This window comes from Rhinolophus sinicus, chromosome 1 (assembly GCF_057876585.1).
Source record: "Rhinolophus sinicus isolate RSI-liver-muscle chromosome 1, RSI-T2T, whole genome shotgun sequence".
Lineage (NCBI taxonomy): Eukaryota > Metazoa > Chordata > Mammalia > Chiroptera > Rhinolophidae > Rhinolophus > Rhinolophus sinicus.
In genome coordinates this window covers 43025546-43046593 of record NC_142501.1, presented here as the reverse complement: position 1 = coordinate 43046593, position 21048 = coordinate 43025546, and the positions used below count along the sequence as shown (strand labels likewise).

The 21048-nt window shown below is 40.3% G+C and overlaps 1 protein-coding gene across 2 annotated transcripts in view; it reads right to left on the bottom strand.

The window, feature by feature from the left end:
- Positions 1-11193, bottom strand: part of RESF1 (retroelement silencing factor 1) — a 28185-nt gene extending 16992 nt beyond the window's left edge. The window contains exons 1-3 of one of the 2 annotated variants that reach the window (XM_019736816.3): positions 10601-11193; positions 9195-9284; positions 2968-3024 (exon numbers count right to left, since the gene is read on the bottom strand). The gene's annotated coding sequence lies outside the window, so the exon portion shown is untranslated. The remainder of the gene's footprint in view (positions 1-2967; positions 3025-9194; positions 9285-10600) is intronic. The other variant, XM_019736808.3, reaches the window with a different exon arrangement.
- Positions 11194-21048: the final 9855 nt, after the last annotated feature.

The window sequence follows — 21048 nt, the reverse complement described above, 5'->3', positions numbered from 1 at the left end:
AGGCAAAATGAAATAGTAAGAAACAGAACATGAAAGGAAAAACTGCCATATCAAGAATTGTTTTATATACAAGTGTGACCGTTATTTTACCAAAGAAACTGGAACATTATTAGAGTGAAAGATAGTGCTATAAATAGCCAAAATAATAGGCATAAAAAAAGACTGTCTTGAGACAACCCGAAGATCTGTACCTAGACAATATCTCGCAGGTTTCAATAAATGTTTGTTGAATGAATAAACATTATCTGTAATTGCTGAACACCAAATTAAAGAGAAGTCCTTATTTAAACTTATAGATGGGAAAAAGTCCTGCTTCATCCTTCTTCACATCTATGCCAGCTATGGACATTATGTAATTTCACCTAAGCATTTTAGTACCTCAAAAATGCAAGACTTCTTTAAAAACTCATATATATACATATACACAGACATATACACTTATGTATGAATAACACTCTTCTCATACCTGAAAAAAAACAAAAACAAACCTGCTTTGGCATTTTTAATTGGACCTTTCCCTATGGCTTTATAAGTTCCACCTCTAATGTGTTCCACAAGCCAAAGTTTATTTAGAGCGTGTCTACAGATGTGGTTAAATTGAGGAATGCCAGCATTTTTCATTTGAAAACTCATTCGTATTGGAAAAAGCTATAGATATTTCTATTAAAAAAACAACAACAAAACCACAAACACCAACACCTCATTGTAAAAGCCACTTTTCAGTAATTCTAAAAGTATTATGATTCATTGAACCTATTCTAGCTCTGGCTTTTTGTATCCTGTCATAGAAGAAATAAGGCTAATAGTCCTTGAAATAGGCTTTCAAGAATAGATTCTACATTGTACATTAATTATAAGACAACTCTAGTTCATTATTTATAATACAACTCTATAAATAATGATAGCTTAACATGTGAGAATTCACTCTATGTCAAGAACTATGCTGAATGCTCTAAACACATTCTCACATTTAACCATCACGACAAATTCATGAAGTCAAGCAGTCTTCCCTAAGTGGCGGCACCATGGCTAGCAGGGCTGGAAGTCCTATCATCACAGTTATGTTGGTTCTGCACACTTGCCATATAGTTAGAAAAGAGACGAGACGAAACGGATTCAGTGTGTTGCTTCCTCAAACAGCAAAACCATCGGTGTCCCTAGTCCCAGGAGGTGATATGGAGGTGGAGAAGACAAGGCTGCTAAGGAGCCGACTACCGCCATTGTATAGCCTGCAGCTACACCCCAAAGGGAAGGGAGGAGGTGGTCAGGTTCTGTGCTCAACTGAAACCAGGAAGACAGACAAGAAAAAAGCCGTGTGGCTATCTCTCCAGTCTGTTTATCAACTTTTGTTCTAGGAGGACTTGCAGTGCGTCCTGCCAGGGTGTGGGTCACACTGAGACTGACTGCAGCCTATGAGAAGAGAGAAGGGGACCATGGTAAAGCTGTTCACCTAGACCTCTATTCTCCTGCTTTTCATGTATCCAGCTACAAAATGTATTCAGAAGCACTGGCCAATCTATCAAATTGTACTTTCTCTTAGATAATACCGGGTCTGAGTGACTAGACTGTGCTCCCAGCAGGATGATCAGGCCTTTTGGAGGGCAGGCGACAATCGGGCTTTCCGTGTGAAGCCAGCTAAGTATGTACCAGATGGCATCACCAGTGACAGCCCCACGAAGAACAGGGTAGTGGGAAATAAAATGCTGTTTTTCCTGATTGATTAATCCAGGTATAGCGTGGGGTGCTGGTAATCCCATGTATCCCATCCTGACACTAGAGAGTTTACACTACAGTTGACCCGTAAACAAGCAGGGGTTAGGGGCAGTGACCTCCCAGCCCCCGCGTTCAGTCAAAAACCTGAGCATAACTTTCGACTCTCTAAAAACGTAACGACTTGTTGATGGAAAGCCTTACTAATAACATAAAACAACACATACTTTGTATGTTCTATTGTATACATACTATATTCTTACAACAAAGTTAGAGAAATGGTAAGAAAATCATGAACAGGAGAAAATACATTTACAGTACTATGTATTTATTGAAAACCTAAAATCCATGTATAAGTGGACCCTCACAGTTCAGAGCCATGTTGTTCACGGGTCAACTGTGGTTTGTTGTGTTTCCAGACGTGTCAAGACAAATTTCAGACCATCTTTTCTAGTTGTGTTATTCCCTAAAGTGGGAATTAAAGATCATAGAGTACACATGAAGAAGTCAGTTATCCTCGCTTGGCGGTCTGCCTAACAACTCATTTTAGAGCCCTTTAGGTACCCACATCAAGGAAACATGACCCATTAGAGGGGTGGTGGTCTCAAACATCTAGACATCTCTGACAACTGCCTCAAGTACACGATTAATGTTTACCAGGAAAGTATAAGCTATATGCAGTATTCTGTCAGAACACAAACTGTATTAGGAGTTTAAGTATCACTTATTAAAAGAGTGAGCCAATTCTGTGTTTCCTAAGAGGAAAAACATTCCTTGAGTAAAACCGATCAGCTCCTATAAAAGACACTGAAACGCCTCTGAAGAGAAATCTGATAAAAGTGTTATTCCCTGTTAGTTACCCGTTATTACAGACCACATCCCAGGGTTTACTCTGGTGGTCCCAGGTTCTGTTGAGAGGGTTGCAAGAACCTCAACAGCGCCTTTTCTTCCAAGAAAAGAGTCAAGTTACTAAAATCTGCAATGAAATAGGGACGTTAATACCAAGCTTACATTAAAAAAAGAGAATATTATGAACTGTATGCCAACATATTCAATAATTTGGATAAAAAGGGCAAACCCCCTGTGATACTGGTAAGAAATATATACAGGAGGTCCTCCAATAACATCGTTTCATTATACCATTGATAAGGTGTCTTAGAAACTTAACGTTGTTTATACCAATTAACCTATGATAAAATCAGTTTCATTACAGTCATTTAAGTCGCAGCACCCTATCGACGTTAAGTTTGGACTTACCATATTTGATCTTCATCCCCGTTTCTGGCACAGAGCTTCTAAAACCCTTGTATTTTCCTAAGTGATGAGAGTAATAAAGGTGTCTTCATTTAATCAATCTTGATCACATAATAAAACCTCCAGAAAAACCCAAAAGGACAGGGTTCAGAGCTTTAGGATTAAACACATGGACATCTGAGGAGAATGGCTTGCTGGAAGAGGGCATGGAAGTCCCTTCCCACATACCTTACCCTATGCATCTCTTCCATCGGGCTGTCGATTCTATCCTTAGCAATAAACCAGTAATCTACTAAGTAAAATGTTTCTGAGTTCTGTGAGCTGCTCTAGCAAATTAATCAAATCCAAGGACGGGGTTTTGAAAACCATCATCCATAGCCAGTTGACAGGAAGTACAGGTAATAACCTGAACTTGTGACTAGCATCTGAAGTCCGAGGAGCGGGTTGTGGGACCTTCAATCTGCAGTTGGTATGTCAAAAGCACAAATAACAACATGGTCGTGTCACAGGCATCTACAGTGTGTGTGTGGTGGGCAACCTTGTGGGACTCAGCCCTTAACCTACGAAATCTGTCCCCAAATAATTGCTTGTTATTGGTGTGAGGGTAAACCTCTTTTCCCCGTACACACACATTGGAATTGGGTATAGAACCCCAAAAGACACCCCCAAAGACATACTGACCAAAACTGACTCAAGAAGATATAGGAAATCTAAATAGACCTATAAAAAGATTGCATTAACAAAAACTACCCAAAAAGAAATGGTTAGGCCCAGACGGCATTCTGGAGAATCATACCAAAAATTTAAAGATTTAAAACCAATTCTACAAACTCCTCAAAAACAGAAAAGAAGAGGGAATACTTCCCAACTCAATTCCGAGGCCAATATTACTGTAACACCAAAACCGGAAAAGAAATCACAATAAAACTACAGATCAACTTGTTATGAATATAGATGTAAAAATCCTCAACAAAATACTAGCAACCAAATAAAAATTGTATGCCATGACCAAGTGGGATGTATTTCAGCAATGCAAAATTGGTCCAACATTTTTAAAAAAAAGTCAATGTTATAGAACATATCAACAGACTAAAGGGCAAAACTCACATGATCATCTCAGCCAGTGAAGTCAAGATGTAATGTGACCGAAATTAAATGTATCTTAAAATCCGGTACCTTTCATGATAAAAACATTCAAACTAGAAAAAGGAAACTTCAACTGGATAAAAAGGCATCTATAAAAAAACACACAAAACACCCCACAGCTTACATCATACTTAATGGTGAGACTGAATGCTTTCCCTCTAAGATTAGGAAAAAGACAAGGATGTCTGTTCTTGCCACTTCTATTCACACTATACTAGAAGTTCTAGCTATGGCAGTTAGGCAAAAAAGAAAAAAGAAAAGACATCCAGACTGGAAATGAAGAAGTAAAACTATCTCTACTTGGAGATGACATCATCTTGTATATAAAAAAATTGTAAAGAATCCACTAAAAAACTAATTGAACTAACAAACTAATTTGGCTAAGTTGCCTAATACAAAGCTCAATATACAAAAACCAAATGTATTTCTCTAAAACATTTAATCTAGAAAAAAAATTTCATTTATAGTAACATCAATAAAAACTGAATAAATTTAACAAAAGTGTAAATTTTTTACTGTGAATACTACTACAAAACATTGCTAAAAGAAATTGAAGAGCTGAAAAACTGGGGGGAAGAAAACCCATCCATGGATTGGAAATTTAGTTACTACTGTTAAGGTAGCAATATTCCCCAAATTGATCTAAAGATTCAGTGTAATCCTTACCAAAATCTCATATTTTTTTGCATAAATTGAGAACCAGATCCTAAAATTCATTTTGAAAAAGAGTAAAATTAGAGGACTCATACTTCCCAATTTTAAAACTGACTAGTAGTTAAAAGAAAAACAGGCCAAAGGTGAGATCACTTGTCCCCAAGAGAGCAAACCAAGAATTAACTGCATTTTCAGCCCCTCCTAGGAGTAAAATTTAAGCTGGAATTTCCTGATCAAAGTTAGTGAGGTAATTTGCCTGATAAGACCACTGCCACCCTCCCCCCAGTTTGCTATAAAATCCTTCCATTTTGCACTTCTTTAATTTTTCATTTATAGCTGACATATAACACTATTATATTAATTTGGCATAACTTCTTGGAGCACCTCTCTATTTACTAAACGGGATGCTACCTGATTCATGAATCGTTCAATAAATCCAATTAGATCTTCAAATTTACTGTTTAATTTTACTTTTTAATACTATAAAACTACAGTAAACAATACCATGTGGTATTGATACAGGATAGACCTTTATCAATGTGATAGAAAACGAAACAAACCCTCACATTTATGGTCACTAGTAAGGAATCAGAATCCAGAAAATATAAATAACTCTTACAACTCAACAATAAAGACAACTCAAATTTAAAGTCTATAAAGGTTTTTAATAGACATTTTCCAAAATAGATATACAAATAGCAAATATGCACATGAAAGATATTTCACATCATTAATTCTCAGGGAAATGCAATCAAAACCACAGTGAGATACCACTTCAGTCACATCACTTTGACAGCTATAATAAAAAAGACAAGTGTTGGTATGGATGTGGACAAAACAGAACTCATGCATTGCTGCTGGAATATAAATGGCTCACCTACTCTGAGTAACAGTCTGATAGTTTCTTAAAGGTCAAATATCATGATAGAACAGTTCCGCTCCTAGGTATGTATACAAGAGAACTGAAAATGTATGTTCATACAAACACTTGTACCTGAATATTCACAGCACCAAAAAGTAGAAACAATACAAATGTGTGCTAACTTATGAAAGGATAAAACAAAACGTGGCATCTCTGCACAATACCTGTATTACTTGACAATAAAAAGGGGTGATGTACATATATACTTCAACATGGATGAACCTTGAAAACATTGTGCTAGGTGAGAGGAGAGCAACAAAAGACCATACACATGACTTCATCTACACAAAATATTCAGAATACACACATCTGGAAGAGACAGAAACTACATTAATAGTTGCCTGTGGATGGGTGGGTTGGGAGATAATGGGGAGTGACTGCACATGAGTACGGAGATTCGTTTTGAGGCAGGTTAGTTAGTATTGAATCAGGCAGTTAGAAATTCCTTGGTAGACTGAGCAAACACAGAACACTGAATAACTTACCCGTACCAGGGCAACTGTACCAGGGCAACCACACCAGAGCAAAAACATCATCAGTCATGCTCTGGGGCAACTAGATTTTATAAAGGTCTCCCCCAGGCTGAGCAGTACAGCAAGTCTTAGAAGCACTATCCATAAGCACAAACATTCCAGCATCCCCCTCCCAGGTAGAAATAAAGGTATATAAACACAAGCTTTTTGCCTTAGCTAATGGGCATCCAGCTTCAGGTACCCCTGCCCGTTCTGGAGCTGTAAGTCTTTGCTTGCTATAAAAAACTGTCTCCCTGTAACTCTTTGCCTCTCCTTGGTCCGTGTATCCATTTTTTGGCTCCACAAGACTATGAACCCGGCATACACTAAGGAATATCCTACATCATTTTGAGGGCCAAGAAAATATTCTAAAATTGTGATGGTTGCACAAATATACCTATATGTAAATATACTTAAAACCATTGTACATTGTAAATGGGTGAATTGAATTACATGAATATGGTATATGAATTACATCTCTTAAGCTGGTTTAAAAACACCAAACGAAAATCAAAAAACCAAACAGCATTTCCCTGTTATTAGCAGTCATGACTCACTGAGAGCCAATGAAATTTATTTATAGACTTTTGATAGAGCAACCAGAAAAAAGGCATGCAAGTTAAAACTGATTAGATAAATGAACAAAAGGCCCATGTAATAAATCTGACAGGCTCAGTGACCAAGGTAACTGTCACAGGATGATGTCATCATAAATTCCTAACTGAGCAGGTCAAGGTGGGTAGTCACGCCCCAGGCCTATGACTTCCTTAACAAAAGGTTTATCTTTGCCTTAAGCAAGCTTTGTCCATGATTGTTCTTGTGCATCTAGGTTAACAAATCTTTGAAATCCCAGAGTAATCTTTTCCAGACCCCTGGGAGGTGTAACCACCCTCAAGGGAGCACATGATCTTGTTGCCCGTATTCCATCCCTACTTACTGTAAATGTGAACTATCCTGTACCCACCAATATAAAAGAAGTATGTGTCTCTCCATTTTACTTTTTATCCAATCAGTGATTTTCCTGCCTTGCTTTCTCCAGCTTCCATAATCTAACACCAATGGATTTCATGTAATCCTCCTTACTTTCCCTCTTTTGATTCCAAATGCAGAAGAACTGGAAAATTGCCATTCTCCAGAGCATTTTCTCAGTCCATTGTTGAGACCTTGCTTCCAAGCATCTCCTCAATTTGGCTCAAATAAATTCTAATAAACTCATAAAAATTTTAATAGGTTTGGATGTTTTCATGTCAACAGATAATATACCTAGAGATACTAGGACCACCCAATGAAGGGAGGTGTGCCTGAGAATGAAGTCAAATGCTAAAATCAGAGCTCAAAGATAGTGTCTCACGTCTTTCAGACTTTCTTTCAGATGCTGGATCCAGCTAAAGCTGGACCCAGTCAAGCTACATGAACTTTTGAATTATATGAGGAAATAAATTCTTTGGGCCTTAAAAAAATAATGATCTGCTTATGATTTCCACTTCTTAAAACTTAGGTGGACAATGTAAGTTTTTATTACAGTTTGCAATTTTAACCACAAGTTAATTTACAAATTAAGTCTTGTAATTTATCTTGAGAGAATCTTAGTGATTGTCATTAAATCTCTGCAATTATTGTAACTGAGCAAATGTCTCACTTGAGACATTTCCTTCAACAGGCCTGCCTCCAACATTGCTCTTCAATTTACAAGCAACACTTAGGATATTAAGAATACACATACTACATAGCTGCCTCCCAACAAAGCATTTAGAATTCTTCAAGGTCCACAAGAGTCTTTCTTTACAAAGCTTATTACAAATTAAATTTTAAGTTGCATTTCTATAAACATGGTTGGTAAATTGCTGCCTCTTTATCTCATACTTTGTCTATTTTGCAGAGTATGCCTCCAGTGGGAGGATGGAGGTGAGTGGAGAAGACCTGGCTAGAAAAAAAATCTTCTTGAAATTCACCTTTATAACACTTTTAAACAATAAGCTAGATTAATTCTCTAAACATTTATGCTCCAATTGTGTCCAAGACCTTGATAACCTAAACGGAAGAGAGCTTCTAGCGCATCACAGAAGTAATATGGAAAAGCAAAGCTTTGAGGAAAATTTGCCCTGGGTAGAGAATTAAATGGTGGCATTCTTGATTTCAAATAAGACTGCAGGTAAAAACTAGAGTCGTGTCTGGTATTTCCTTACAAAAACAGAACCTACAACAGGATCTACAGGAAAGTTTAATCAATACAAAATTGGTAAGTTGATTTAGAGCACTAATTAGCACACTGAATTTCGTGTAAGACATAGTGTTGTCTTAGGCTATAAAATATATTTCCTGTAATATGACAATAGTCAAAATTTATTGAGCACTTACTATGTGCCAGGAGCTGTTCCAAACGTGCTATATTACTACGACAATCCTATGAGGTAGGTACTACTGTTATCTCCTTTTTACAGACGAGGTAACTAAGGCAGAGAGGTTAAGTATTTCCCCAAGTTTGTATAGACAGTAAGTGATAGAGCCAAGATCTGAAGATCAGCAGTCTGATTGCACAGACCATGCTCTTAATCATTACATAAAGTTTCCTAACACTTAGTGTTTATAAGATGGTAGCCCTGGAGATGATCACTTTGGCGTTACAGGTTGGTATCACAGGAATGGTTCTTCCAGAGTTGTGCTGTGCTGCCTCCCCCCAACACCATGTGCCAGAAATACTAAAATAAAAACAATCAAACAAGAAACAGAGCATGTAGAGAATAATCTTAAGTAGACCTCTGCCTTGGTAACTTGGACCCCAGTTACATCGCCATGAAAAATCTCCTCTTCTGAATCTTGCAAAGATGAACTAGAATACTCCATGCTAAACCAGTCACATTATGTCTCCCTAAACTGTCATCAAATCCATTGTGTCCTACAGTTTAATTTTTAATCAATGCTGATTCACTTAATAATTTTGTTCCATAATAGATAAATTGGAGTAGGCTACTTAGAGAGGTGACAGACATACTTACCTTTAAATAAGAAGTTACTCTTTCATTATTGTATATGTTCCCTTTCCCTCCAAACACGTCAGTGTCCCTCCAATGTTTACTTCTTTGGTCCTAAGGACAGCAAGGAATATTGAAACATTATGTAATAATTATTTAACATAAAGTTTACGTCACTTTTATTTATATTAAATTTATAATAAAAGTACATGCTAATCTGTTTACTTGGTATGGCAATGCTGTGCAAAACTGTTACTTCTGGTTGCACCAAAAACATACTAAGTTTACTGAATTCTTAAGTGTGCAAAGTAACAAAAATAGAAACTAGATCTGGCCTAAAATACCATTCATTTTTCAACTTAGAATTCCAATTAATGTGACCTCCTCCAGATCCACTATTGTTCTTTCATCCTAAACAAAAATATTTTACTTTGGCAATTTTGTTAAGATTAGTAAGTGAATCCAACTATACAGGAAAAAAAAGTAACATTCGTGCATGTTAACGCTGAATAAAACTGAAAAGATTTACAGCTAACACATTAAGCAGAAAATCCGCAAACAAGCTATGCGACCTGCCCATTAAAACGCACCCCAAGCTCATACAATATCCCCTGCTGTTCTCTTTATTTTGAAGACAGGCACTGAAAAGTATTGCAAATAAATTGGCTTCACTGATTCTCCAAAAGCTTGCAGCTGAACTCAGGACCCTAAGGACACGTATTTAGGGAATCTGCGTCCCTCAAGAACACCTAAAACCGGTACGCATTTGTGCATTTAAAAACGCCTCTAGGAACGAACTATTGCTGAGGAACAGAAAACGTCTCTGGTACCAAGGCGTTCGCGGGCCACTTAAGAGATGCAAGCCGAGTATTTGTTTCGGGGAGGAACAGCATAATGGGGGCGGGGAGGAAGGGAACGCTTGACAAACACTAAATGCAAAACAAAGATTTTTTTTTTCTTCACGCCAGCGACAGGAAATAATTAAAAACAGAAGCTACTTTTACACCCAACCGCCTAACCAAGCGACCCGTAGTTTAACAAAATGTGTCCTCGCTGACGCCACCCGCGACCTCCACAGTAAGGTAAGGCAATTTAAGGAAAACACCCGGTGAGGCGGCGCCCTCGGGCTCCAGCTCGGCGTCCGGGGCTGGCCGGAGCCGGTCCTCGCAGCGCGAGCAAGGCAGCGCACGGGACAGGCCAGCCGATCTCCGGGTGGCGGCCTGCGGGACGCGCGAGCGCGCGGGGATCCAGGCCCGGAGCCGCCCCAGCGCCCGCAGCCCGCGCGACTCCGTCCCCGCCTCAGAACAAAAGCGCTCGTCGGGCGCGCGCCCTGCCCCTGCCCGCGGGCACCTGGATTGCCCGCACCCACCACTCCGCCGGAGACCCGAGGAGGCGAATGAGGACAGCGGGGTATCCAGTCCTACACTTACCCACAGGCGCGAAACCCGGGCGGGGTAAGAGAGGAGGACCAGCCGGCCTCCCGGGCCCCAGAGTTTAAGTCAACTCCGGTCCGCCTTCAGGGGCGGGTCCAGCTGCGAGACCCGGGCTCCCGGAACAGCTGGGCCCCGCCCCAGCGGCCGCTCCGAGGCCTGCGCTGCCGCGGTCCTAGTGCGGGCCGGATAAGTAGTCGCTGCAGCCAGGCTCGCCCCCCAGTGGATCATGCCGTTGTTTGCAAAACACCTTCACTAAACCAATGGAGAAAACTTCTCGAGCAGTGAGTGATTCTCTGCCTTTAACTTGCATCGGGATAGGCCAGCCGAGCTCCGGGTGGCGCCCTGCGGGACGCGCGAGCGCGCGTGGCTTGTTAAAAAGGGATTGAAAAGCACCACCGCCTGCCTGCAAAATTATCGATTCAATAGATCCAAATTCAGTAGGGAGAACGTCCATTCAGCAGAGGAACCTTCTCAAAAAAAATAGGCCTTTCTTACAAGAGGGTTTTCATAGGAGGAAGTAACAAGAGAATCCTGTACGAGTGATTAAGAATGAGAAAAAAGAGAGATGTTTGGTTCTTGCCATAGGGAGGGCAGGATATTCCTTTGCCCTTGAGGTTCAGTTCTTGGCTCTGCCATTCACTAGACATACAACCTTGGGAAAATTACTTAACCTGTGCCTAGAGCATTAATTATGACTGATAGTTACGTCAGTCACAAAGTGACAATCATGCCAGAGCATCACGTGAAAGGTGTACCCAGCGAACGCCCTAACCAGATAACTAAAAGCAGGGTGGAGTTTGACCAGCTGGATGGCTTTATCGACTGCAGATGGGTGTACCGCACCCAGTCCTGAGCATAAAATCGGAGCTCTCTGACAGCTCATGACTCAGACCTCAACGGAGAAGCTTACAGCTGCATCTGCGTTCCTCCCAGAAGGAGCGCTTTGAAGCCTTTGCTTCCTGATGGTCTCACCCGCCAGGCCTGAGGCCCAACACTGTGTACCCCAGCACCACCAGGACTCTCTCTGAACATCGGACTCTTTCTCTCTCATCCTTCTTTCTTGAGACTCTGTTCACCTTGCTTACCCCTATTGCTTGCAAACCTGTGTGACCCTCTTGTGTGAAACCACTCTGCCTCCACTATTGGAGGCAATCCTCTAGCCAGAACCTTGGTTAATGCCCGTGGTAAACCGAGTCAGTAGGACTAAATCCATGGCTTTATTCTAATAAAATCTGACATTGTGGAAAGACACAAACGTGTGTGAGACTGCTACTTTGATAGTCACATCCCACTCACAGCAATCTGTATCTGCCCAGTTTTCCTATCTGTAAAATGAGAATAACACTAATACCTCATATGATTGCTGAGATAGTGAAATGAATTGATATATAACCTAGAGCAGATCCTGGAACATGGGCTGGTGCACTTGGCTCAGATATGAGTTTTTCCAGAACCTAAGCCACACAGGTCAGCAAGCAGAAATGAACCCCAGGGAGAGGGAGTTTTGCTGCCAGAAAGTTTGATAGGGACCCCACTCCTATAGAGCCTTAGGAAGGCTTAATGCCTAGTAAGATTTAATGCCCAGGAAACTTCAAGTCTATTTGGAATAATGTTGCTGATCTCTCTACCATGTATCTTTGTTTGTGTTTGTGCTGACTTTCTCCTGTCTCCTTTAGATAAGTAAAGCTTGTCTGGTGTTCCAAAAGTTTTTGGTCTTTTCACCAATCTTAACATGCTACTGACATTTGTGAATGAAAAGAGGCTATGTAATAAATCTGACAAATTCAGTGACTGGAAGTAACCTCACAGGATGATATGATCCTAAATTCCTAATTGGACAGGTCATGGTACGTAGTCACCCCCCAGGCTTATAGAAGGTTTATCTTTGCCGTAAGCAAGCCCTGGCCATTGCTCTTGTGCATCTAGGTTAACATACCTTTGAAATGCCAAAAGTAATCCTCTTTTCCAGACATTCTTGTAACCACCCTCCAGGGAGCAGATGATCTTAACTGTCCTGTAGTTCAATTACAGAGATTTCCCTGCCATACTTTCTCCCACGTTCCTGTAATTGTACTTACATTCCCTCCTTAATTCCAAATGTATAAAAAGAACTGCAAAGCTCTCATTCTCTGGAGCATTTAATGTGTCATCAGGTTGGCTGAAATAAACAAAAATTCTCAACGGGTTTGGACATTCTTCCATTAACACATTCGTCAATATAGAAGCCTTGAGGAGTCACCAGCAAGGAGACTTGCAAAGGGCGGACACAGTATCCCGGAGTAAGTTTAATCAATGGCTGGGCTTTACATTGCCTTCTCATTCTGGCATTTACAACTCAGTGTGACAAAGAACCTTCGTCATCCGAACAGCAGGGTAATATAATATAATATAATATAATATAATATAATATAATATAATATAATATAATATAATATATATAATTAATATAATATGATATAAGGTCTTATATTAATTTTTGCTCCAAAAGACGCATTAGAGCTGATGGTCCCGCTAGGTCTTATTTTGGGGGAAACTCGGTAGCTTAAGGCTTGTTAACTCTGAAACTTATAAAACAAACATGTTTAGAAAAGTGCATGATATTATTAGCATAGCTATAGTAAGAAACTGAAAAATAACATGGAGACACTTCAAAATGGAGTCAGGACCGCTATCCCAGAGGAACTATCTTGTAAGTCTTACTCCTCACACATTTGGAATGTTAGAACTGGGCAAAATAACCTTTGGATTGGGCCTAAACAACTGTTTGCAAAGATAATAGGAAAGCAGCCCTGACTACCAGGCTGAAAATTAGACATTCATTATAATTAGCATCACTATGTTAGCTTATCTATACCTACAGAAATTCCTTCTATTCATGCAATTGTTCCCCTTCCCTTTTTCATAAACACCCTTTGCCTTCCTAGCCAGAACACTTGTTTGAGTTTCTTCCTGAATCAGTGCTTCCCAAAGAGGTATTCTTTTGGATTCGAATGTTTGTCATCTCTTATGTTGACCTTTTATTTATAACTTAACAAAATTATGCTGGCTTACAAAAGATGCGTATTATTCATTGTAAATGAATAATTGTAAGTTGTAAATGAAGTCTTTTCTTTTCTTGATTATCCCCTATATTCTGTTCCCCTTTCATGTTAGTAATAGTTAGCTGGAGACAAGGTCACTTGAGATTGTCATGGTCGCTCATGGGTTATGAAAGAATTCACAAGGCACAAAGGGGTAGAAGTCAGAAATTTTATTTAAGAAGAGAAATACTCTCAGAGTACTTGCCAGGGGCAGAGTCTAGAGTAGACAGTTGCACTGATGAGAAGGAATATGGAAGTTTCATATTTTTCTATGCAGGACGTATGGTGTTTGTCAGCCTACAGGGGATTATTGTTACAGTTGACTTCTGGGAACCATTCTGTTACCACAGCTAGTTAGGGGATTCAGAGCCAAGAGGTTAATTTTTAAGCTTGTTCCTCCTAACCCACAAGCTCGCTCCTGTTAACTCTACCTGTCTCATCAGAGAGTAGATTCCCCAAGCCTCCCTTGCAGCTAAGTATTGTCATGATTCAGTTTTCAAAATGACATATGAGCAGAAAGAAATATTGTATGCAACATCAGCCTTAGGGAATGCCTTACCCTGAAATTCCTCTATCATTCTTCACTTGTTTGGATTGGAATGTAGAAATGTAATGGTGACACTATATCTTCTACTTTGAGATTTAAACCTCTAATATAATTTGATTCAACAAAAACTTTTTGAAAGTGTTTTTCTTTGCTTCCCTCCTTTCCTGCCAAGCCTTAATGATTCTGTTTACTATACATTTACTATGCATACCAGTTTCAATGGTTCTGTTTACTCCAGACTGTATGCACACCAGGCTCCAATGACCGTGGTTCCTCAAGAAAACCTCCAGGACACTGACTTGAAAGAAGTTTTTACATCTGCATAAGATCCACTCCTATCCCTGAAACAAACCAGCCTCTGGGAAGCGCCTTTTTCCAGGAAGTGTCTGACCAACTTCCCCTTTCTTTTGTTCGGCCTTTCCTACATGCCTATAAAACCTTTTGGCCATGCTGGGGGGCGGGCGGGAGGGCTGGCCTTTGGACAGGAGTCCCCCATCCTCTCAGAATGCTGGCATTTTTAATAAACCTGCTTTTCTTTCCATCAATCTCGCCTCTTGAGTTTTGGCTTTTTTGCAGCGAGCAGCCAGACCTTTAGCATGGTAACAGAAATGGTAGTCACCTGATTTCAACCACACCAAGGAAGATAATTTCCAAGATAATTCTTTCCTTTTTTTATGCCGTAAATCTCTTGGACAGTTTGGTGGAGCCAATAGACCCCTTTTTAGAATAATGCTTTGGAATGCTTAGAATAAAATATGTAAGATTACAATGGAAGTTAATTCACTATGAAAGTTATTGAAATATTCCCCCCTTCTTTCACCTCCCCCCTCACCCCACCCAGCCCCGCCGAGGAAGTTGGTAACAAGTCGTCAGTTGGCTGCTCAGCTCACAGCGGCTCACGATTGCTGCTTACAATGGCTGCTCACAATGGCTGCTGGCCAGCTCCTGGCAGCACACGGCAGCACACAACAGCCCACAGCAGCTCATAGCCCCTCAGCTCCAGGGACAGCTGTTGTTCATAATCTTAGCTGTAGAGGGCGCAGCTCATTGGCCCACGTGGAAATCGAACCCGTGACCTCATATTTAGGACCACGGCGCTCCAATCACCTGAGCCACTAGGCCAGCCTCCAAAATGTTTTTTAAATAAATCTATTTCTTTATTAACACAATAAATAAGATCTAGTAGCAGATCTAATAACTTTGATTTTGAAACTGATGGACATAAATGATATTTCAAGCTTATCTACATTACTTATAATAAAAATACCTTTGATTTTTAGGGTGAAAAGTTTACTGTTAATACTGCTATGTTACTGTGGCTTTATTGCCAACACCCATAATTGAAGGAAGTCCGTAGTACATTTCAGTAACATGTTAGTGAAAATAGAGTTAATTGTTTTGCCATCCAAATTCTAGTATTCTTGAATTTGATCCATAGATGTGGTAGGCTGAATTTTGGTCCCTGTGACCTTTACCTCCTGGTGTTAGTCCATGGTTGTGTTATTTAAATATACAAGCGACTTCAGAGATAACTAAGATTAGTAATCAGCTGACCTTAATATGGGCAGATTAGCCTGGATTATCTAGGTGGACTCAGCTCAAGGAAAACATAGGAGCCCTTAAAAGCAGAAGAGAAAGATAGGAGAGGAAGCCAGAGCAATGGGGCAGAGGGGCAAGTCTGAGATTGAAAGCATGAGAAGGGCTTGACTCAATGGTGCTGGCCTGAATGTGGAGGGGCCTGAATGGAAAGAAAGCATAAGAAGGAAATGAATTCTACCAACAACCTGAATGAGCTTGGAAATGAACTCTGTAAAATAATAAGTAAATGTTGTTTAAGCAGCTCAGTTTGTGGTAATGTATCATGTCAGTGTGGGGGCTAAAAAAAATTAGTACTTTTCCTCCCATCTTCAGAGTTCTAGCTGAAATAATAATCAGATTAACAGGAGAAAATCAAATTTTAATACATGCACATGGGGAATTCACATAAGCATGAAAATTCCAAAATTCAGTGAGGAAACATTGGTTATAAATGATATTTTAGACAAAGGAGAAAAGGAGGGGGGTTCTTAGATTTCAGAAGTAAGAATGGGTGATTTACAGATAGTTAAGGAAGAGTGAACACACATGGTAAGATTCTTGCTAGGCAACTCAGAATCAATGGGATGCTGGGGGGTATCTAGCTAACAAGCCACTGCCTAAAGCCCTCCTACTTACAATACTTAACTCAAATTAGGCTAAGACGAACATCCTAAGATTGCCTTCCTGAAGCAGATTTTTCTATCAGGACCTCTTGGGCAGAAAGTAGACAGGGTCAAAATTTCTTTCTGAATATTTTGTTTCTTAATAACCAGCTTAAATCAATATCCCAAAAGGCAGCTTCAGGGTGGCAAAACTTTGGTTCCCTTCATCAGCAATGGAAAACTAATATAATGGATTCCAGATTATAACACCTGCCCAAGGGAATGTTTAAGGAACAAAATGGAAGGAAACTAGATACTGAAATATCTAAAAAGACAAGCTCTCCTCAAGCCTGAACCAGCTAGACTATTACTGAGAGAAGAAGTACATGTCTATCTTTTAAAAGTTGATTAAAGCTCTGAATATGAAAGTATTAGTTTATACAAAGTGTAGAATAAGACAAGAGACACAGGACCAAGCTGTGAAAAACTCCAATGTTTAATGGCAAGGAAGGAGGAAATATCCAAAAAGACAGAAGAAAAAGTAGAAGAATGGTATCACAGAAGGCAAGGAAAGAGAATAGTTCACATGAGCAAAAAATGTTCAGTCCTGTTAAAGATCAGGTAAGAGTAAACTTGAAAATACCCTTTGGATTTGACAAAAAGGGGATAATTTGGAGACTGGAGCCTGGGAATACAGCGGACTAATGTAACGGCAGAACCAGCTCAAAATGGTCCTATCCTGTTTAACAAGATACTGAGTTGCTTTTCAGAGATAACAGACCAAAACTGCATGTCATGCAGCCAAAGCATGCTCAGAGCAGAAAACTTTGACCTCCAGCTGCACTCGGAACCAAAATCTCACATCCGCACCACCCCTCACCCCCCTACCTCCCACACACACAACCAAAGGACTGGGACATAACCAGAACTTGAACACTGTAAACCTTTCAGAAGCAAAGGGTCGGTTGTCTAGGAAGATTGAATGCTGACCTCCTTTACCATAAATAGCCAAGTTCTAAAGTCCTCCAATTAAAACTTGCCCCACGAGCACTTTGGCATACCTGTTCCCCCTAAAAGCTTTAAAAACACTTAACCTATTCCAATGAGAAAGATGGATTTGAGGCACTATTAGATTTCCCATCTTCTCAGTTGGCGCCTTCTCAGTCAATGAGCTTTTTCTTACTCCAAAACCTCATGTTTTGAGTTCTGGCCTTTCAAAGCGTCAGCACATAAACTTGGGTTCAGTAACACCCAGAACATTGGATACAATCCTGAAGAAGAACAGTTGAAGTGTAGCAGAATCCAAGACCGGAGAGAACCCAACCAGCACTCAGAGAGTTAGGAGAGTCAGCTTTATTACCCCGGCGGGCTCAGCGGGATCCTTCCCAAAAGACTGAGCCTCTAGCAAGGTTTTGAGCAGGTTTTTATGGGTTGGGGACTTCCTTGAGTCAGGGAAGGGGTAGGTGTAGTCTGGTGATTGGTTCAAGGTGTGGCTTGGAGGGGGTTATGCGGAAGTGGGCTGGGGCTTAGGCTGGGGATTTCTCTCTCCGCTGGGGCCACCATTTTAGCTCAGTTCCACGTGGAAGGGAACCATTTTAAGGTCAGTTTCCCCATCAGAAGGACTTTCACAACCTGATTTCAAGACTTACAACAATCAAGAAGTCTAGTACTGGTGTAAGAATAAACCCCTAGGCAGCCAGATGACTCAGTTGGTTAGAGCGCAAGCTCTCAACAACAAGGTTGCCAGTTCGATTCCATCATGGGATGGTGGGCTGCGCCCCCTGCAACTAAAGATTGAAAACAGCAACTGGACTTGGAGCTGAGCTGTGCCCTCCACAACTACATTGAAGGACAACTACTTGGAACTGAATGGCCCTGGAGAAACACAATGTCCCCCAATAGTGCCCAATAAAATTTACTAAAAAAAAAAAAAAAAGAATAAACCCCTAATCCATATGTACTTCAGCACTTTTCTCCATGCTCATTTAACAATATGTTAATAAATACACATATAGAGAAATTTTAGTCACCATCTAATTAAATAGCATATGGTACACACTCCCCTAATTCTTGCTTTATTCAATAGGCCATAGCAATCTCTCCAGGTCATGGAAATAGTTCTAAGTCATTTTTAATACTTACTTAAAAGTCATCCTTAAACGATTGAAATTCACTTTGTTTCTAATTTTTGCCTCTTCTAAAGAATCCACAAGTATGGAAAGCTTTGCCAGAAGGTAGATTTTTGGATTGAACTGTAACTTCAACATAACAAATATTGCCAGGTTACTTCCTTTCATTAACACCCAGAAAGTTAATCTTTTCCCTGTCATTGACAATGGGTATCAACGTCTCAATCTATGTAAAGTGATCTCATTGTTGTGTTTATTTGAACAGTCAAAAAGATCCAGTAAATTGAATTACCAACTGGAAAACAAAATTCAAGGCCAATTTGGAAAACAAAGGACAAAAAGCTTAGAATTTGGCTGCAGGGTTCAGCCATTGAGAAGGAAAATAGGCCAGCAATTCATGTGCTAAGAGTTTTGAGTTTGGAGACTGAGTATAAAACACAAAAAGCTACTAATCAACTCATTCTTTTGAATAGAAAAGTACTATTCTATTCAGATTCATGGTCAAAGGGGATAAATTTTACCACTACAAGGAACTGATTTTTAAAAAGTGTACTTCAGCCCGGTTGTGTTAGGTCTGTTCATTCTCAATGGTGATATCCCAGGTGACAGAGAATGTTGCGAGAGACACCAAAAGAATTTTCCGCACTGGTCCTCTCAGGTCCTCTTCAGCCCCTTTGGCACACAAACATAGCCCCTTCCTATCATCCCTCCATTCCTCTTGACTATCAATCAACATGACAACAATGGCTATCAATCCACAAGAATTACTCTTCTCTTTCCCAAGGACCCAACTTTGACAAACTATCCCCCAATTTAGCCAAATTTTATCTGACTCCTCCTGCTAGGATGCCTTCCTTTCACAGTTAGGTTGCTCATTTGGAACCTTCTCATACCCAGCCTTCTCCAATAAAGGTTTACGCTAACAGTGTTTTGGTCCATTTTCTAAAATTGTGGTACCTCAGTTTAAATCAGGACTGGACCCCTTGCTGCTCAGCCTGTAGCCACATCAAGAACAAAATGTGCCCAAGACCTCTGGCCATGTCTCTTCAAGTTGCAGAGACTGACTGACTAAGGCTTTCACCTGATCTGCTCTCCATGTTAAAATGTCACTTAGACTTTTATTCTTTTTATTGTCCATGGTGTAAGCCTCTTGATCTGATTTATTTTCATTACTCAGGGTTCTCACAGATGAGCTGAGCTCATAGTCCCAAGATGCTTATTTATTTCTTATTACTGCCTATTTATTTCTTGTTTGTTCTTGTCATTTGAATATGGGCTCAAAGTTGTGGGGGGAAATAGCACTAAACATTGGAAGCTCTGGCAGGATCTTATCAATGACAATTTAGAACTGTTACCAGTAACTACGTTTTTCCTTGATTCTTGTCCTCTTGAAGGAAAGAATTCAGTTAAGAGACAGAGTTAAGCAAGTTGCTGAAAGCAAGGTTTATTAGTAAGAAAGTACACTCTGAGTGTGGAGCAGGCTGACCCAAGGGTGGGTAGCAGCTTCTCCTTACACTGTGCATGGGTTTTTATCCCTATGGGTAGAATTGTCTCCCCGCCTCCCTCTCCCGTATCTTCCTTTTTTTCTGCTGATGTGTCCCATCCTCCCTTCTTGTTTCCCAGAATGTAAGCATGAGCTCGTCAGTATCCCATAGTTTATTTAAAAAGCTCACTAAAGGGAGCAAAACCACAATGTGTGGTCCTGGGAATCCGGGTAAGCAGGATGTACATCCTGATAAGCGGGATGTTTGTGACACAAACAGGGGCAAAGGCACAGGCCTCGGGTGGTCCTTAATGGTGTTCTGAACTAGGGCTAGTCCCTCTTCCTCTTGCTCGTTTCTACCTTTCGACCTACCCTAATAGAAATCAGTGGCCATTCTGAGGAATTTAGAACACGAATACGGTAATCCATTTGCGCGACACCTTACGCTAAAATGGTTGAAAGATTCCAAATATTCAATGATTAGTGATATAGGTATTTTGGTGCGTTCCTGGGATCATGATCTCACATTCGCTGAGGAATGGAAATGCATATCAGAGAGGCAATTTTAAGTAGCACACAATTTTAATGTAAAGCACAAGAGAAAAGCTCTCTGGAAAGAGGGGAGATCCGAAAATGGAATGCCCCACAGGCTAAGCTGCACCAGGGACTATATGTCCTTGAGTCTACAATCTTTAAGTTGTTTACCAGAAGCTGATTGGCTCCCTGTACCTGTGCTAGTGTCTTAGCTGACTCTGCAGTTTGATGTGGTAGCCCCTCCCACTGAGTTCCCTTCACATTTTTCTGTCAGCTATTTTGAAACTGTTTTCTTTGGTCTTGATGTCCTCCATGGCGGTCCTGTCCCTGACTGCCCACGACTTTCCCATCTCACTTTGAAACTGTTTTCCTGGGCCTTGATGTCCTCCACTGCAGTCCTGTCCCTGACTGCCTATGACTTTCTTATCTCATTGGCATTTTTGCATGGGACAATTCTAAAATTGCTGCCAGTAAGGACTCCTTAGAAAAGGC